The sequence below is a fragment of the Mesoplodon mirus genome (assembly GCF_964341445.2).
Source record: "Mesoplodon mirus genome assembly, chromosome: X".
In the NCBI taxonomy this organism is placed as follows: Eukaryota; Metazoa; Chordata; class Mammalia; order Artiodactyla; family Ziphiidae; genus Mesoplodon; species Mesoplodon mirus.
Window position 1 is genome coordinate 97988059 of NC_138981.1, and position 21611 is coordinate 98009669.

Genomic DNA, 21611 nt, shown 5'->3' on the forward strand with positions numbered 1-21611 from the left:
GTATTATTAATTACTAAGAGCGGTATGATAAAATCTCCTATTATAGTTGTTGAGTATTTTACTTCTCTGAATTTTTGTCAATTTTTGCTTGATACATTTTGAGATTTTATCATTAACAGCATACAAGTGTAATGCTGTTATATCTTTCCGATGAATTGAATCACTTATTATCATGAAGTCACCTATTCTTTTAATGCTTTTTACCTTAAATCTATTTGTCAGACATATTTTAGCCACACCAACTTTCATTTATTTGGGGATGATAGGAACTCCATTATTGTTTTGTAGAAACCTTTATATGCTGCCTAAATATTAATGCTTTTCTAACATATTTTGATAAAAATGTTTAACCCAATTTGTACAGTGCCTTTTATAATTATGATATCTTTATACAATATTTTTATGAAGTAATACCTAAATATATATTTTTAACATCTTTATTGGAATATAATTGCTTTACAATAGTGTGTTAGGTTCTGCTTTATAACAAAGTGAATCAGCTATACATATATCCCCATACCTCCTCCTTCTTGCATCTCCCTCACTCACACCCACCCTATCCCACCCCTCTAGGTGGTCACAAAGCACAGAGCTGATCTCCCTGTGCTATGCGGCTGCTTCCCATTAGCTATCTATTTGACAGTCGGTAGTGTATACACGTCCATGCCACTCTCTCACTTCGTCCCAGCTTACCCTTCCCCCTCCCCGTGTCCTCAACTCCATTCTCTACCTCTGCATCTTTATTCCTGTCCTGCCCCTAGGTTCTTCATGACAATGTTTCATTTTTTTTTTTTAGATTTCATATATATGTTTTAGCATACAGTATTTGTTTTTCTCTTTCTGGTTTACTTCATTCCGTATGACAGAATCTAGGTCCATCCACCTCACTATAAATAACTCAATTTCGTTTCTTTTTATGACTGAGTAATATTCCATTGTATATGGGTGCCACCTCTTCTTTATGCATTCATCTGGCAATGGACACTTAGGTTGCTTCCATGTCCTGACTATTGTAAATAGAGCTACAATGAACATTGTGGTACATCACCCTTTTTGAATTCTGGTTTTCTCAGGGTATATGCCCAGTAGTGGGATTGCTTGGTCATATGGTAGCTCTATTTCTAGTTTTTTAGTGAACCTCCATACTGTTCTCCATAGTGGCTGTATCAATTTACATTCCCACCAACAGTGCAAGAGGGTTCCCTTTTCTCCAGACCTTCTCCAGCATTTATTGTTTGCAGATTTTTTAATGATGGCCGTTCTGACAAGTGTGAGGTGATACCTCATAGTAGTTTTGATTTGCATTTCTCTAATGATTAGTAATGTTGAGCATCCTTTCATGTGTTTGTTGGCAATCTGTATACCTTCTTTGGAGAAATGTCTATTTAGGTTTTCTGCCCATTTTTGTTTTTTGTATTTGTTTTTGTTTTTTAAAAATATTTATTTATTTTTGGCATCATTAGGTCTTTGTTGCTGCATGCGGGCTTTCTCTACATGTGGTGAGTGGGGGCTACTCTTCGTTGATGTGTGCAGGCTTCTCATTGGGGTAGCTTCCCTTGTTGCACAGTATGGGCTCTAGGTGCACTGGCTTCAGTAGTTGTGGCACAAGGGCTCAGTAGTTGTGGATCACGGGCTCTAGAGCACAGGATCAGTAGTTGTGGCCCACGGGGTTAGTTGCTCAACAGCATGTTGGATCTTCCCAGGCCAGGGCTTGAACCCATGTCTCCTGTATTGGCAGAAGGATTCTTAACCACTGTGCCACCAGGGAAGCCCCTCTTCTGCCCATTTTTGGATCAGATTGTTTGTATATTTAATATTGAACTGCATGAGCTGCTTGTAAACTTTGGAGATTAATCCTCTGTCAGTTGCTTCATTTGCAAATATTTTCTCCCATTCTGAGGGTTGGCTTTTTGTTAAGGAAACACTCACATTTACCACTGCAACAAAAAGAATAAAATACCTAGGGATAAACCTACCTAAGGAGACTAAAGACCTCTATGCAGAAAACTATAAGACACTGATGAAAGAAATTAAAGATGATACAAACAGATGGAGAGATGTACCATGTACTTGGAATGGAAGAATCAACATTGTGAAAAAGATTCTACTACCCAAAGCAATCTACAGATTCAGTGCAATCCCTATCAAACTACCAATGGCATTCTTCACAGAACTAGAACAAAAAATTTCACAATTTGTATGGAAACACAAAAGACCCTGAATAGCCAAAGCAATCTTAAGAAAGAAAAGTGGAGCTGGAGGAATCAGGCTCCCTGAATTCAGACTATACTACAAAGCTACAGTCATCAAGACAGTATGGTACTGGCACAAAAACAGAAATGTAGATGAATGGAACAGGATAGAAAGCCCAGAGATAAACCCAAGCACATATGGTCACCTTATCTTTGATAAAGGAGACAAGAATATACAGTGGAGAAAAGACAGCCTCATAAATAAGTGGTGCTGAGAAAACTGGACAGCTACATGTAAAAGAATGAAATTAGAACACTCCCTTACACCATACACAAAAATAAACTCAAAATGGATTAAAGACCTAAATGTAAAGCCAAATACTATAAAACTCTTAGAGGAAAACATAGGCAGAACACTCTATGACATAAATCACAGCAAGATTCTTTTTGACCCACCTCCTAGAGAAATGGAAATAAAAACATAAATAAACAAAGTTCTTAATGAAACTTAAAAGCTTTTGCACAGTAAAGGAAAACATAAACAAAATGTTTGTATCATCTTTAACTTCTTTCATCAGTGTCTTAATAGTTTTCTGCATACAGGTCTTTTGTCTCCTTAGGTAGGTTTTTTCCTAGGTATTTTTTTTCTTTTTGTTGCAATGGTAAATGGGAGTGTTTCCTTAATTTCTCTTTTAGATTTTTCATCATTAGTGTATAGGAATGCAAGAGATTTCTGTGCCTTAATTTTGTATCCTGCTACTTTACCAAATTCATTGATTAGCTCTAGTAGTTTTCTGGTAGCATCTTTGGCATTCTCTATGTATAGTATCATGTCATCTACAAACAGTGACAGCTTTAATTCTTGTTTTCTGATTTGGATTCCTTTTATTTCTTTTTCTTCTCTGATTTTTGTGGCTAAAACTTCCAAAACTATGTTGAATAATAGTGGTGAAAGTGGACAACCTTGTCTTGTTCCTAATCTTAGACAAAATGGCTTCAGTTTTTCACCTCTGAGAATGATGTTCGCTGTGGGTTTGTCATATATGGCCTGCATTATGTTGAGGTAAGTTGTCTCTATGCCTGTTTTCTGGAGGGTTTTTATCATAAATGGGTGTTGAATTTTGTTGAAAGCTTTTTCTGCATCTATTGAGGTGATCATATGTTTTTTCTCCTTCAATTTCTTAATATGGTTTATCACATTGATTGATTTGCATATATTGAAGAATCCTTGCATTTCTGTGATAAACCCCACTTGATCATGGTGTATAACCTTTTAATGTGCTGTTGGATTCTGTTTGCTAGTATTTTGTTGAGGATTTTTGCATCTATGTTCATCAGTGATATTGGCCTGTAGTTTTCTTTCTTTGTGACATCTTTGTCTGGTTTTCGTATCAAGGTGATGGTGGCCTCGTGGAATGAGTTTGGGAGTGTTCCTCCCTCTGCCGTATTTTGGAAGAATTTGAGAAGGATAGGTGTTAGGTCTTCTCTCAATGTTTAATAGAATTCGCTTGTGAAGCCATCTGGTCTTGGGCTTTTGTTTGTTGAAAAATTTTTAATCACAGTTTCAATTTCAGTGCTTGTTATTGGTCTGCTTATATTTTCTATTTCTTCCTGGTTCAGTCTCAGAAGGTTGTGCTTTTCTAAGAATTTGTCCATTTCTTCCAGTTGTCCATTTTATTGGCATATAGTTGCTGCTAGTAATCTCTCATGGTCCTTTGTATGTCTGCAGTGTCTGTCATTACTTCTCCTTTTTCATTTCTAATTCTGTTAATTTGAGTCTTCTCCCTGTTTTTCTTGATGAGTTGGCTAATGGTTTATCAATTTTGTTTATCTTCTCAAAGAACCAGCTTTTAGTTTTATTGATCTTTGCTATCATTTCCTTCATTTCCTTTTCATTTATTTCTGATCTGATCTTTATGATTTTTTTTTCCTTTTGCTAACTCTGCGTGTAGGTCCCCTGAGGGCTTCTGTTCTTTGCTCAGACAGGACGGCGTTAAAGTAGCAGCTGATTCGGGGGCTCTGGCTCACTCAGGCCAGGTGAGGGGGGTGTACGGAATGCGGGGTGAGCCTGCAGCAGCAGAGGCCAATATGACGTTGCAACAGCCTGAGGACCACCCTGTGTCCTCCAGGGGAATTTGTTGCTGGATCACGGGACCCTGGTAGTGGCGGGCTGCACCAGCTCCCGGGAGGGGAGGTGTGGAGAGTGACCAGTGCTTGCACCCGGGCTTCAGTAGCAGCTTTAGCGTTCCATGCCCATCTCTGCTGTCCACGCTGATAGCTGCGGTTCGTGCCTGTCTCTGGAGCTCGTTTAGGCAGTGTTTTGAATCCCCTCTCCTCGCGCATCTGGAAACAGTGGTCTCTTGCCTCTTAGGCAGGTCCAGAGTCTTTCCTGGACTCCCTCCCAGCTAGCTGTGGTGCACTAGCCCGCTTCAGGCTGTGTTCACACAGCCAACCCCAGTCCTCCCCCTGGGATCCTACCTCCAAAGCCTGAGCCTCAGCTCCCAGCCCCCACCCACCCAGGCCGGTGACCAGACTCTTAGGCTGGTGAGTGCTGGTCGGCACCAGTCCTCTGTGCGGGAATCTCTCCGCTTTGCCCTCCGCACCCCTGTTGCTGTGCTCTCCTCCGTGGCTCCGAAGTTTCCCCCATCTGCCACCCCCACACCCCCCCACCCCCTCAACCCCCCACTCCCCATCTCCGCCCGTGAAGGGGCTTCCTAGTTTGTGGAAACCTTTTCTCCTTCACAGCTCCCTCCCAGAGGTGCAGGTCCCATCCCTATTCTTTTGTCTCTGTTTTTTTCTTTTTTCTTTTGCCCTACCTAGGTACATGGGGAGTTTCTTGCCTTTTGGGAAGTCTGAGGTCTTTTGCCAGCGTTCAGTAGGTATTCTGTAGGAGTAGTTCCACATGTAGGTGTATTTCAGATGTATTTGTGAGGAGGAAGGTGATCTCCATGTCTTACTCCTCCGCCATCCTGAGGGTCTCCCCAGTATTTAGTTTTGATTTCTTGTACTGGTTGTATGCATATAGAACATTTCTCAGTACAGAGTTAATATAGTTATTCTCGTCTATGTTTTTCCAGTGTTTTAAAAACATTCATAAAACCTCCTTCATTCATCTGGAATATATTTCATTTTGTAATAAGCAGTCATGATATAAATATTTTTAATTCAAAAGCTAACATGACAATATTATTTATTGCTATATCATTCATTTGATTTACAACATCACTTGCAAAATCTTTACACAGAATTCCTGTAAACACTTTCCCTTACTTCTTCAAGTATTAAAATCTTATGTAGCTATAGTAAAATAGCTTTATATATATATTACCTACTTGCTCTATCCTATTTTAGATATAATTTCAGCATTGCTCGCACCTACATTCATGAGAAACAAATTTTACTAAGTAGTGATATATATATATAATTTATATATGTGCCTCTGATTTCTGTTAATAATAGCTAACGCTTATATTGGGTTGGCCAAGAAGTTTGTTCTGGTTGGCCTATAACATCTTACCAAAAACCCAAATGAACTTTTTGGCCACCCCAGTATAATGCTTGTTATTTGATAGTCACTGTTCTAAGTCTTATACCTATATATTAATTCATTTACACCTCCCAATTATCCTATGAGTTAAGTACTATTATTATTCCTCCCTTACTGATGAAGAAACTGTTACATAGATAGGTTTATTTATTTATTTATTTATTTTTACATCTTTATTGGAGTATAATTGCTTTACAATGGTGTGTTAGTTTCTGCTTTATAACAAAGTGATAGGTTTAGTAACTTGCCTGAGGTCACACAGATAATAAGGAGCATATCCAGAACTTGGACCCAAGTATTCAAACTTTAGAATCTGTGCTCTTAATCAATATACTATACATTTGTCATGTTCTAAATTATTTTAACTACTAAGGATTTTTCTTGTTATTTCTATTTTATTCCATTGGCCTTTCAATCAATTATTCCACTAGAACAACACTATTTAATTAAATTTCTTTGTGAAAATTATTTATATCTTTTAGTGCATATCTCTTCCTAAATAGCACTGTTTTACAAAGATCATTTAAACAGCTTTATTCAGTCTTTAATTATGAAAGTAACACATGTATATAATTAGCAATTTAAGCATAACAAAATTATATATAAAGAAAAAAGAAAGGATCCCCTCTTAACTTCCACTCCCAATTTAGAGATAAGCATTGTTAGCAATCTCTTGATTTTGTTACTCAACCTATGAGAAAGTTAGATTTCCACTAGTGTAATACTTTTAAGTCCGAAGTGAGAAAGTGGAGTTTATATTTACAGTCTCTCCCCAGGAGTTTAAATGACATTTTGAAGATGTGAAATTTTGTTACGCTTTCCTTTTTGACGGTATTCAAACAGGCACCTTTCCAAAAATAGACCAGTTTTATTGAAGATTTGATGATGCAAATAATGTAGTCAATGCTATTTGTAGAATGCCTCAAAAATGAGCACAAATACAATATACATTTTGTAGACTAGCAAACAATTTAACCATGGGTGAGACATCTACAAACAACTGTATTTTGGATATATTTTAAAGGCAGAATTAACATACTTTGCTGAAGGACAATGTGAAAGAAAGTAAAAGTCAAGAACCACATCAGGAATGGCCTGAGTAACTGGAATAATGGGGATAATGGGGATACCATTTTCCAAGGTGTAGAACACTGCATAAAGAACTCATTGGAGGGGTAGATTTGGTGTTCATTTTATATTTAACACTGAGAAGTTGATGTCCAGAAAATCATTGGGTAAATTGGTGTAAAATTAGTTAGTGGTGTGGGCTGAATGTCTATTATATAGATGAATATTAAAGTGATGAATCTGTTTGAGTTGACCAAGTGACAGAGTGTAGACAGAGAATATAAGATGACAAACAACTGAGTTCTGGAGTGTTCCAGTGTTTAAAGTATAACAAGAAGGACCAGCAAAGGAAACTGTAAAGTAGCAGCTAGTGAGGTAGAAAGAAAACCCATGGAGTGTGATATCTGGGAAGCTAAATGAAGAAAGTTTTTTGCTAAAGGAGAGAGTTACCAAACATATTAAAGGCTTCTAATATGTCAAACAATATAAGGTCTGAGAATTGATCACTGACTGCACTGTGAGTGGCACTCCACTTTTAGTTTTCAGTGTATCACACAGAGAACCATACAGAGGTCTTCTGCAGATAGGATGGTAAATGTGAAGGAGGGAATATGTGGAACACCTTTCTGATTGATTCTATTTTATTAGTAAAATAAGAAACAAAAGCATTAGCTGTTTTACTTTGCAGCTTCCCCTTAAAGCAAACCTTGATATAAGGATTTGAGTGTAAGTAGATTATCTGGGAGGTACCAGAGACAACAGTATCGGAGTGGTTGTGGAAAGGAAAGGGAGCCAGTAGAAGTGCTTTAGTTTAGTAAACCAGCTATCACAGTGAGCAACTGATGCTTGTTTCCACAGGTAAACTCTCAGAAAAGTTCAAAAAACACACCTCAAGATTATCTCACTTACAGGTTGAAAGAGATATGGTATTTATTCACCAACTCCTGAGAGTACTCTGGCTTCCCTTGGGCACTGGAAGAATTACCTTCTGTCTTTTTATGAAACTCACTCTAAAAAAATTGTAACATTTATTTTTCTCCAATTCCAGTTGTTCTTATTTCATCTTTAGAAATACCTCTGTGTCTTGGGTTATTTCACTCATATTTTTTTCTACACTTACCACCTTTTCATTGTTTCCTTTGTCTCTATAGGCTATATTTTGACAATATCTCAAGGTTGTCTTCCTCTCTATGATGTGATCAGTTTTGAGGGATATAAATTTTGCCATTTTGAGGCTTGTAATGTTAATTTTAAGTCTGCTCTTGCCATATTTGTTTCCTTCAAAGTTACAGGGACCTGACCCAATCAATCATAAGTTTAAGAGGGGAATTATTGGTTTATGTCAAATGATGCCATCAGCTCCCTCCCTCCTTGCCCTCACTCATACATCCAGATCTTTTCTTTCTTTTAGTTTGTCTCATGCTCTCTTACTGCAGATAGGCTTGTGCCATGTAGCTTGGAATGCTGTTTACTGATAGATTTCAGGTGAACATCAATCCAGCATTGTAAACCCAGTGGCAAAAGAGAACTTTGCACACGGATCTGTATATAATTTGCAGAACTAATCACAGAACAATCAATGAACCCAAGGGAGTATGTTATGTGATTGGCCTGAATGAGGCCGCTACTATTTCCCAAAAGAAAGAGGAGATGAAAGATGTTACAAGAAGAAGGGACTGATGAAGTATGCTGGGCAGGAAAGAAAAAAAAGTTACCACTCTTTATTACATCTTGGATCATACTTTCCATGATGTAACTTGCCACTGCCAGATCACCCATTTTTTTCAAGTCTTATCATATTTATTGGTAAGTTGTAGTCTTAAAATATGTGTGATATTCAAGGGATGAAAACTTTACATAAAATTACAGGACCCTGAGGGTTTGTTAAACTATACATACCCTATAGATGCATCTTTTTGCGTGCTTATTTTCATTATATTTGTTTGTTTGTATATTGATGTGAAGTGTCGTTCAGGTAATTTGTCCATTTTTTTTCCATTGGGTTGTGTGTTTTCTTATAACCAAATTTTCAGTGTCCTTCATATATTTGGGTAAAAGTCCTTTGTCAATATGTGATTTGAAAATATTTTCTTCCTATTCTTAGCTTGTCTTTATATTGTCTTTATAGCATCTTTCACACAATCAAATTTTAAATTTAAGTCCAGTTCATCAATATTTTCTTCAATGGGTCATGCTCCTAATATCATACTTAAGATATTTTGCCCAACTCAAGGTCACAAAGATTTCCTCCCTTGTTTTCTTCTAAAAGTTTTATAATTTTAGTATTTATGTTTTGGTCTGTGAGCCAATTTGAGTTAATTTTTGAATAAAGGGTAAAGTATACATCATAATTTTTTTTTTTGCATTTGGATGAACAGACTATCCTTTCTCCATTGAATTGCTTTTGCAGCTTTGGCAAAAATCAACAGACCATATACATATATGTCTATTTCTGGACTTTATATTTTGTGGCATTGATCTATGTGTCTAATCTTTCACTAAAACCAGTGTCTTGATTAATTAATTCATCATTAATTAGTGTTCTCTTTTATTATTTGGATATATGTTAATATTTCATTTTATCTATTGGCTTTTATGTGTTATCTCTGTATTTTTTTAGGAGTTTCACTATACATTTTAATATGCATTCTCACAGTCTACTTAGAGTATGTATAGTGTCTTGTAACCGTATAGGTCCATTTAATCTTTCCCCTTTATGTTACAGTTGTCATGTATATCTATGTACATTAAAATGTTTCCCAGAAAATTTACAATTTTTCATTCAAGTCATACATATAGTAAAAACCTTAAGAGGAGAAAGATCATTTGTTTTACTTACCCAGATATTTACCATGCCTGTTACTCTTCCTTTAATACTCACGCTCTAAGCTTACTTCTGGAATTATTTCCTTCAACCTGAAAAAAGACCCTTTGTACTCTTTTACAGTAGGTTTACCAGTCTTGAATTCTCTTAGTTTTCCTTCATCTGAAAATGCCTTTATTTTGCCTTTCATTCCTGAAGTTTATTGTCACTGGTTATACAATTCTGAATCCACAGTTCTTTTTCTTTTAGTGTTTCAAAGATAGTCCAGTGCCTTATAGCCTCTATGGTTTCTGATGAGAAACCTGCAATTATTCCAATTGTTGTTTCCTTATATGTAGGAAATAAATTTTTTTCTTTACCTTTGGAATTCAGTTTATGATGTGTCTGAACATGATTTTCTCTAAGTTTATCTAGTAAAGAACTTTACATAGAACTTTACAAATACAATTTACATATTTTACTAAATCTTGGAAGTTTTCATCATTGGTATTTTGAATAGTTTTCTGCACTAATCTCATTCTCCTCTCTTTCAGGGACTCCAGTGGCATGAGTAATAGATGCTTTGATGTCATTCTAAAAATCCCTGATGTTCTGTTCAATTTTTCATTGTTTTTTTTTCCTCTCTGTTCTTCAGTTTGGAATATTTCTATTGATCTAATTTCAGTTTCACTGACTCTTTCCTTTTTCATCTCTATTCTGTTATTGAGTATATTCAGGACAATTTTTACTTCAAATACTATATTTTGAAAGTCAAAATTTCTATTTGTTTTTGTTTATATAGTTTATTTCCTCTTTGCTGACAATATATGACTTTCCATTTGTTTTAAGAGTATTCTTAGTTAATTACACATACTAATAACAAATGCCTTAAGGTCTTTGTTTGAGAATTCTTACTTCTGTATTATCTCAGAGCTGGCATCTGTTGACAGCCTTTTCTTTTGAGATTTTTGTCAGATTTTCATGTTTTTTGGTATGTTGCGTAATTTTGCATTGTATCCTGGACATTTTGAGTATTATGATGAGGGTCTTATTCCTTTTAAAAATCTTAGGAGAATGCTCATTTGTTGTCACTGTTCTTGTTTTCATAAGCATCAACCTGGTAAGGTTTAGACTCCAGTTCTTCCTTGCCTTCCAAAACCAGGAAGGTGGTTCCAAAGCTAATTCATTTTTCAAAACCTTTTGAATATTGTTCCAGTGTGCTCCTTGCATATGCCACTCAGGGTTTGGTCTGGACCTTGGACAACTTTTATATGGTAGCTTACTATCCAAATGCTCTGTTATCTTTTTTGAGTGTATTGCATGCATGCAAAGCTTGGGGGTCAGCCTTGACCTTTAGTTGATTCATACTCAGAAACAGTGATTCCCCTTCTCTTTCCTCTTGGAGTCTTTCCCCCCACACCCTTCAGCTATAAGGGATCGATTTTCCCATTCTTCTGGCCAGAAAGATGGAATTCACTCAAAATTTTAGCTTCTCACGATTCAGTACAAGTCCATGCCACTTGGGCTGCACTTAGGGTGAAGTGACAAGGGAAAAGAGATACGCAATTTATGAGGTTTTCCCCCCTACTGTCTGCATAACAGGGAACATTTTGACCAGTTCCTCTATTCAGAGAGATGGCCTTTTTCTCCTGGTCTTAGGTGATCATACATTAGTCGCTGTGACTCAAATGGGACTGGTTTAAGGCATGAATGAGAGAAAAAAAGAAAATGAATGGAAATGGATATTTTTCTGGCTCTAAAAGACAGGCTTTCTCTTGGAGTATTTGCTAACCTGCCTACTATTCAGTTACTGATTTGGCCTGCTCTGAAGCTAAAGCTGAAAGATAAAGGAAGAAAAAAAAAAAGCACTTCCTCCATATTGGCCTTTTTAGAGTTCTCAGAGAGTTGGGAGGGGTTTTGGTGGTTTTTTTTTTTTTTTGTCTAGTTTTTAGATGTAACCACTGTAGTATAGTAGGCATTGTGGCTAGAACCAGTGTCATATATCTTAGTTTTAAGTACTAAAGTTATTTTGTAGGTTAACTCCACAAACAACAACATGAAACAACCACAAACATCAAAGCCTGCCCATTTTTTTCCAAAATTAGTATTTTGTGAATGGAATCTAATTATCTTTGCCATCAGCAATTCATTAGTAAAAATCATCAGTACCTAAAGTTGAAGAAGGGAAAACTTGCATCAACTCCACTTCTCATTCTGCTTTCTAGTCTCCCTTTTGAATGAGAGATGAGACCTCACTTTATTGCAACCTGAATGCAAACAAAATAAGAAATTTTTATCTTAAGATAAATCACAGTCAACAGCCTGGACAGAGAAAGAAGAAAGTTCTGATAATTTGTTTCCAAAGTTAGCAGTAAATTTTAACTATCAAGTTATCATCAATTTTAACAAAAGGAAAATACTTTTCTAAACAATTGTTTATACAGTGTATCCTCAATGATCTGATGGGACTACAGGCAGCATGCAATTTCTTTTAAGCTGGAGATCTCAAAATAGAAAAGACACACATCGGCAGGCATAGTGAAATTTCAGATAATCAAAATAACAGGTAATCATATTCTGATTTTCAAAATATAACTATGTGCATTTTTCTTAGCAGGTAAGTTCTGCAAATGACCACATCATCAAACCTGTGTGCTTACTGGTTTTTGATGATCATCAGAGATTAATAAAAGTTTTCTTTAGTATCCGTGAAAGTAAAACTATATAATAAGCCTGGACTTTTTTTCATCATACATTGGTTTATAGAAATAGATAATGTCCATTAATGTCCACTTTAGTAGATACCATTACTCAAGTGACTATTCCAATAAAACCCATATTATGTCCCATTTCTTTTGCCTGCAAACATGATCATTCAAGATTCTAAGTTAAAGTTCAAAACATTTTTTATTTTTTATTTTAAAGAGTGAAAATATAAGGAAAGAAGAATAGCTAATTAATCCTATTATATTTAGTTTTAAATTCAACTCCAAGTTTCTGCAAAAAAAATGCACTCTATAAATTTTAATTAAAAAGAAAATGGAAAATTCACAGATTAACAAAAATCCTTGAAACTGAACTCTACAAATAATTACTGATTGGCCAATATATGAAAGATGTCAGACAAAGTAAAAGTCAGCTTTCAATCTCTGTCTTATAGAAGATACTAATGCTCCCCTAAGACAACTTATTTAACTTGCCCCACTCCAAAAATGAAGCAGAAAGAATAATGTTGTTAAAATTCAGAGAAGTTATTTCTTCAAGGTATTTGGAAATACATAATTGTACAGTGATCTAAATTGATTTATCAGAATTTTCTCTTTCCTTTGGTTTCCAATTGGATTGACCCTTTTAATATTTTTTTTATTTAGCTTTTAAAATATCCTGTATCTTTGAACTTGAAGAAGTTGGATAAATATTTGTTTGTGCATTTAAGGTGCTTCAAAATTATGCCATAATTAAGTTCTACTTATTGGCAACATTTGTTCTACCTTATATCTTGTTGCAGATTTATTCATTCAAAATAATATTGACCATGTACTGTGTGTCATGTGAGAGTATAGTCAAGAATATAAAAGCCACACTTAGTTATATAAAATGTAGATTTACAGGGTCCTCTTTTCAGGAAACAGAAAAAAAAAGACTAATATTCCAGAAGGTGTTGGACAGCTAAGCCTCAAATCAATGGCCATAGCAAAACTACTTTCACAAGCCAATGAAACAATACACAAGTAGTGGTAGACTTTCCCAGAGACAGACAAAATATCCTTCCTACTAGCAATATCTAAATTTCTCTGAAAAATTTACAACATTTTAGTATGAAGGGGATCTTAATGATCATTCATCCTAAAGCCTACAAATTTATTTCTCACATGTGTGAACTGGGACTGGTATATGACATTTGAAAGATCAGAGCAAGGTTTGGTCTGGTCCTTGGGCATTGTTTATATTGCAGTTCAGTTCTCAAAGCCTTTGCTGTCCTTCTTTGGGTCTGCTCTGTGCATGATCAGTTTAGAAGTGAAGGAAGGAGAGGGACTTTAGCAAATCTGAGATTGAAAGCCTACCTGAATCTTTCTAATTAATTTTTATTGATATATAATTGACATATAACATTATTTTAGTTGCAGGTATACAACATAATCATTTGATATTTGTATATACTGTGAAATGATCACCACAATTAAGTCTAGCTAACATCCATCACCAAATATAGTTATAAATTGTTTTTCATTTTTTAATGCTACACAGACCAAAACATTTTTTTGTAAAAACCCATCTCCTAAAGGATTCAAACTGTGATGTTCTAGCTTGCCATCTCAGATCTAGTTGAGCACAGAATTTTCCAGAAGAGAAACTTGGAGTCCAGAAGGAAAGTCACTTAGCCTAAGACCAACCGGTTTAAGGGCTGGAGCCTAGGTCACCTAAAGCCCCACCATTGCTTATTCCACTACTCCAAATGATCTTCCTTTTCTTGTTACTATATTTTGAATAATAGTAATTCCCTAAATATAAATAAAATAATATTGGAAACACATTTAACCTCAGGTTAAATGCAAATATATTTAAATTTGTATTTGTGTTCCTCAAAATTATAACAAAAATCATATAAATAGGAAAGAAAGGCATACGCTATTGAAATAAATAGCAAAACCGAACTGAGATTTACAGAATAACTCATGTAAAAGGGAACAGTCTAAATAACTCACCTGGAAATCAAGCACATTCCAGTTTATTCTAGGAGTTAAATTTCTTTCTGAACAATGCTTTTACACAGACAGATACTGTATGTAATAGCACTGAATGAAATATTTACTATAATTCAAAGTTGGTAGATATGATTTATAGCTTGGGCTGCTTCTAGGTAAGATTGCACATGTGAACATCGCTGTACATGACCTTTCTCATTGACTTTAATAAGGTCACTTTGTAGGCTTTCCAATTCTTGACAAGTGCAATCACTTCTGACTAATTAAAATGTAGCCACAAAATATAGCCCTTGAAATTAAACCTACTATAAAGATAATTGCTCAGTGTAAAATATTTGGACATGACAAAACAAATGCCTTAGTGTCCTGCTTTTTGTCTCAACCCTGAAAATATTATGGCCTCAAAACAGATTCAAAATGAGGTTGTAGAGGACTTTTTCTTGTTTTTCCCCTCCTCTTCTCTCTTCTCTGCTTTCTTCTTCTCTCACCTCAGCTCTCGTACTCTAATTCACTGACTTCATCATTCATTCATTCTTTAATTGATGAACATTTATTGAGATTGCTTCTAGTTGCTAGGGATACACAGATTTGTAAAATATGCTTACATTACTCAGAATCTAGTCAGAGAGCAAGACATAGAAGTAAATAAAAGCAGTAGGGTATTAAGTGTTAAAATAAAAATGTGCATATGGTATTAGTGGACACTAAAGAAAGAGTAACTATCTCTAATCAGGAAAGACTTCACAGAAGAAGCCATGCTTAAACTAAATCTAGATGGTTTAATAGTTTTCCAGGCTGACAAAATGGGAATTGTCCTGCAGATAGCAGAAATATTATGATTAAAGGAAACTATTGAGGGCATGAACTTTCATCCATCTTTTCATCCATCTTTTTATACACAGCACCTAGCTTAGTGTCTGACATATTATAGGCAATCAATAAACACTTGTAAAAATTATATATATTGTGTATGGGGAGTTATAAATACTTTGGTTTTGTTGGAACATAAGATTAATGTGAAGGAGTGCTGAGAATGAGGCTAGAAAGATAGGCTTGTGGTAGATCACAAAAGAGCACTAATACCAGGTTAAGGAGTTTGACGTTTATTTAATGATCAGATGAAAGACATGACCAGGTTACAGTATACTGTTGGCTTTCTTGAGCAGAACAATAGTGGGACTAAAAAGTCAAATGAGTAGGATCTACAAGTAGTCCTAGTAAGAGATGATATGGCTTGATGAAGAGAAGGATAAGAATTTGAGAGTAGAAATATAAAGGACAAAATGGATGGGGGCAAATTTAGTGGTAGAAAGTCTAGCTAGGAATCTATTATAGTAGTCCATAAAGAAGATACTAAATGCCTGAATTAAGACTATGACAGTCAGGACTAAAAAGAGATAGATTTTAAAAATAATTTAAAGGTATAATATACAGATCATGTTGTCTGAAGGATGACTGTATTAGAAGAAAGAAGTCAAAGATGACAGACACATTCTGGCGTGAGCACGTTTGGATGATGACTTCATTTACCTAGTAGGAGAGAAAAATAAGTTTTGGGTGGAGCTCTGAAAATATATTCTGTTTTGAAGATAATAGATTAGAAATAGCATGGAATAGTAAAACTGGCAGTTAAAGAAATGATTTGGAGTTTAGAAAGAGGGAGATTTTAGGGAGAGGGAGGTAGACATTTTCTGTTTCTTCATTCCTAAAATTTGTTCTCTGCCCAGCTCTTGCTCCAGGAGGCCAAGCTATATGGGCTGCATCATTAGACTCTCTTACCCCCATCTAACCCTTGGAGTTAGCCAATAACAGGAATCAGTAAGAGACAAGAGGGCAGATGGAGGACTGTTTGGGGGTATTTATTTTCAGGATCCCTCCCTGTAAGGTCATGGCCTGGCTCTAGTCCTCTGTTAAAGTCCATTCCTCCCTCTCCTTCCAGTGGCCTCTACTATATGCTCTGGATTTGGCTAATTGTGGTCCCCCCTTTTCCTTTCTGGTCTAGGAGTTGTAAGAGTTTTCTTCTTTTGCTACCACAGGATACTGCACCATCTCTAGTTGGTTCCCTTTAGCCCTTGCCCACATCTGTGTAAATAGTCTCTTTGTTAAATTCACCTTAATTTCCTGTTTGACTATGGCTATTCTCTGTTGGAACTCTGCCTGATACAATTAGCAATGCAGGGGTTGTTGTCACTATAAAACTGTACATAATAAATTGGGAAATGAAGATCTATTAGAAAGCCAATATAATAACATACCTGAAATAAGTCAATAAGTGATTACAAAATTGTGATCAATGAGCCAAAGGACTGACTTAGTCCATTCGGGCTGCTGTAATAAAATACCACTTACTAGGTGGCTTGTAAACAACAGAAGTTTATTTGTCATAGTTCTGGAGGCTGGGAAGTCCAAGATTAAGGCACTTGCATATTTGCTGTCTGGTGAGAGCCTGCTTCCTGGTTCATAGACAGCCATCTAATACTTGCTGTGTCTTTATGAGGTGGAAAGTTGTAAAGAGATTTTGGGGGCCTCTTTTATAAAGGCACTAAACCCTCATGAGGACTCCACTCTCATGATCTAGTCAACTCCCAAAGACTCCCACCTCAAACACCATCACATTGGGGATTAGATCTCATATGAATTTTGGAGGGACACAAACATTGTCTGTACCATGGACTTAATAAGGAAGAGATATGATTATAGCTTAGCTGAAGGGCTGAAAATCTAAATAAGCAAGTTATAGAGGAAATTATTTTTTATATAGGAAGAAAATTTGAAGGGACAAAGTAACATAAGATTAAAAATGAAAAATAAATTGATACTCATAACACTAAAAATAAGATATTTTCCATCTCTTCCAGTACAATAACCTGCAATTGTCACCCTACTCACCACCACTGCATGTCTAGAACCATCTCATTTGTAGGTAACTGAGCAAATTTTGACCTCAAATACAGTTTTCCACTAAAAGGAATGAAGAAAGTTGCTGATTCTATGTCTTGAGTAATGGAAAAACAAATATGGTCCTGAATGTCTTTTTTATTTCAGAAAGCAAGAATGATTTAAGTGTCTAGGGTAGTGCTGAAAGGGCAAAAGACTCAGATTAAAATGCCTTGAACTGGCTGGTTTGTAGATCATTTGAGCATCAAAAAAGAAAATAATTATAAATAATTGAATCATGTGGAATCTTTGAAAATATTAAATCTGTAAAAATCTAAAAATTTAATATGAAGCATATAAAAATCAGTATAAATAAAAAGAAGGCTAAAAGTAACAAAGAATGTGGGCTTGGCTGTTTTGTTACCTATATGTCTTTCAAATAGATATTTATTTTTCTCTATATAAGTAGAGAAGATTTCCATACTTTGTTTTTGTATCTCCTTTCTCATACAGTGAAAACCCTGGTTCCCAACAACTTAAATATATTTTCTCATTTTCAAAATTATTCTCCAGTACCACCACTAACTAAAGCTACTAAAAAGTCCAAGATCTTTTGATAGTTATATTGGTGCTTAGATTATACCCTTCTATGAATGAAAAGAGTACTGTTTTCAAAAGTTAACAAATTTGTTTTTTTCTCTGTGGTTATCAATTTTATATAGCTGTGTTCACTTATTTTTGTGTGCATTTAATTTTAGTCTGGGCTTTTCCCAATCTTTTTGATTCATTTCAATTTTTGAATATGTAAAACAGTCACATGGTTATAAATTAAAATTATTTTAAAAGTGTATTCACAGCAGTAATTGAATTTGCCCTCCCAACTGAAATACTTTTTGAAAATCATTAAAATATATGAAATGATGGTTTTTGAGATATTGAGCTTCAGGGAATGAAAGACAGTGACACTGTGTGATAGGGAATGAGCACAGTGAGCTTCATGATTTTTCCAGTTTAATGTACAGAGACAGTTTTGAGGCCATAGCACAGAGAAGAGGAGTTCAGGTGGATCCTGGCAGTCTCCTTGTATTGATAAGGTGGAACTGAGAGTCCAAGGACTACAAGGCAGTTGGATTCTCAGGACAGATTCCTGGAGGAGACAGAGCTATAAAGAGAGAGAATTCCAGAGATCTGCATAAAGTCCCTTTCAGGTTGAGTACTGATAATCACAGGTGTATAAGGAAATGACCTAAGGCTGTGGAAGAAATACCAGAAAGGATTAGAAGCAACATCCTCTGGGGATCACACAGGGCTGGAAATAACCAGAGCTGTTTTCAACTTCATAATTCACAAAGCCTTGGGTAAAGTGCTCAGTTGGGTTTTGACTCTGCAGTGAAACAAATGATCCCTACACTAATTGCTGCTCTCACTCTACTTTTCAAACCTAAAAAATAAGATTCAAAAGGATCAAAATGATTCCAAGTAACTGAACTACCTCTAAGAATATAGGTCATGAATATCCATTGGAATACAAAATATATAGTATCCAACAAGGTAAAATCTATATCTGGCATCTGGTCTAAGATTATAAGGCATACAAAGAAGCAGGAAAATGTGACCCAAAATGAGGAGGAAAATCAAAGTCCAGGTTGAAGAGACTTTAACTTTACATTTTGTTTTATTATGGCCATATAGTGCTGGTTTTAGTTTTCCATCTTTATGAAAACTTGTTGACATTTTCTTTGTGACCTGATATATGGCCAAGTTTGAAGATGTACTTCAGGTATTTGAGAAAAAGATTTACTCCCTATTAAGTCTTTTACATTCTTAGCTATTTGTCTGCACTTGATCTCTCTTTGGGTTACAAGTTAAATAACTCTATTACCAGTAGTACTCTATATGACCATGTAGCTTTTGTTTTTCCATGTATTTCTGCTTTATGAAGGTGTTTCCTATGTTATTTGATACATATATATTCTTGTTATGTTTTCACTGTGAATTGTGGCCTTTGGCATTATAAAGTGTCCTTTTTCTCATTTAGTGTATTTTGGACTGAATTCACTTTTTCTAATACCAGGATCATAACACCTACTTATTCTTTGCATTTTGCTTGTATACATTTGTTCATTATTTTATATTTTGCTTTGATATAGGTGTGTCTTTTAGGCAGCTAAGTGTGGGTTTTGCTTATGAGCCAATCTCAAATTCTTCTTTTAATAAGGGAGTTAAGCCCATTTACCCTTATATAAATGAATTATTTTGGTATCAGTTATTTCATACTACTTATGCTATGTCTTATTTTATATTTTCTAGATCTCTTCTCAATGTGGTCAGTTTTCCTTGTTCTTTCTTTTACTATCTAGGAAGGTGCATCTTTAATCTAGCATCTTCTATAATGCTCTACACCCCCTTTTAAAATTTGGCTTCTCCCATTTTTAGATCATCTTTAAACAAGATCATTTGAGTCCCACATATTACTTATATAACAATCAATGAGCCTTATCTGTTTTTGTTTATCTCTCCCTTCTCCTCCCATTTTTTAGATGTGTTATTTCTACTTTGAACATATATCGCTGGCATGCTAATCGTCCATGCTTGTTTCCACTTTTTAGTCTCAGTTCTATAATTGAAAATATTCAATATTCACCATTAGTTCTTTTGCCTGAGTATCCCAGTCATACCTTGATTGGATAAATCTAGTCTTCTACTAGATTCATCTGAAAAGATGCATGAATGTAGTATTATCTAAGTACTTAAATGATTGAAACTGTTTTTCTATAGCTTTAAAATTGAATGACAGACAGTATGGTTAGATGTAAAGTCTGGCTACAATATATTTCTTTGAGATTTTTTTGTTTGTTTTAAATAATGCTCCAGTCTGTTGCTTCACATCTAGATGTTGTGAAGACTGATGCCAACTTGATTTCTTTCTTTTGTAAAGGTCTAGTTTCTCCCCATCCCCAGGAGACCTGAGGATGTACTCTTTATATATAAGGTCTAATAGTTTTATTAGGACATTCTGGTACAAACAACTCAGATATCACAATAAGCCCTTTAAGCATTTAGATTTATATCTCCTATCCATGGAAAAGTTTTCTTTGATTATAGTTTTGAATATCATTTATATTTCATTGTTTCTGTTTTCTTCTTTAAGAACCCAAATTATAAGCGTGCTATATTTTCTTTGCTTATTTGCTTTATCAGTTCACACATAATTTTTATCCCTTCATTATTATGTTTGCATTTTCTTGGCTGCTTTTTTTTGCCCATCTTTATGGAGGTAGAAGTTATACAAACACATTATAAGATGCTCCATTTTTAGGTATACAGTTGTATACAGTCTTATAATGACTAATGACCATAATCAAAATGTAGAATATTACCATCATACCATGAGGTTACCTTAGTCCTGTTTGTATTAAATTTCATCCCCAAAATCACAATCCCAGGTGCCAGCTAATATACTAATATGCTTTCTGACATTATATTTTTGCCTTCTATAGAATTCCATGCAAATAGTTATATGTTTTTCCCCCTCAGAATGTTTTTAAGATTCACCTCATATTGTTCCATGTATCAGTGGTTCATTCCTTCTTATTGTTGAGTAGATATCAATGGCACAGATTTACTCTATTTTTAAAAATCTATTTACCAGTTGATGGACATGGAGGTTATTTCAAATGTTTGAATATTACGAATAGTGTGGCTGAGAATAATGAAGTCTTAATTCACATATAAGTCTTTTGTGGATGTATGTATTTATTTCACTTGGGTAAACACCTAGGAATGGGATTGCTGAATTATAGAGTAAATGTGCATTTAATTTCATAAAGAAGTGGCAAACTATTTTCCAATGAGATTTTACCATTTTGCAATCCCACCACCGACAGGTTCCTTTATATTTTTGCCAACATTGAGTTTTGTCAGTCTTTCAATTTTTAGCCATTATAGTGGGTGTGTAGTATTTTAATATTGTGCTTTCATTTTCTATTTCCCTGATGCCTAGTGGTGGCATCTATATTTGCTAATTGTCCATTAATATATCTTCTTGGATGAAATGTCTATTAAAATATTTTGCTGATTAATTGGTTTCTCATCTTAATATTTTCTTTATATATTCTATTTAAGTCTTTTTCAGAGATATGACAGATATGTTTGCAAATATTTTCTCCATATCTGTTGCTTGCCTTTTCATGTTCTTCTATTGTATCATTCAAAGAATAAAAATGTTTAATTTCAAAAAAGGCATACTGACCTTGTATACTTTGACCTTGCTAAATTAAATTATTAGTTCTAATAGCTCTGTCGTAATTTCCTTAAGATTTTATTCATATGAACATGTCATGTATGTTCCTCAGGGACTTCTGTGTAAACAATCGTGTCTTTTATGAACAGAAATAATTTTATTATTCCCTGCTAAT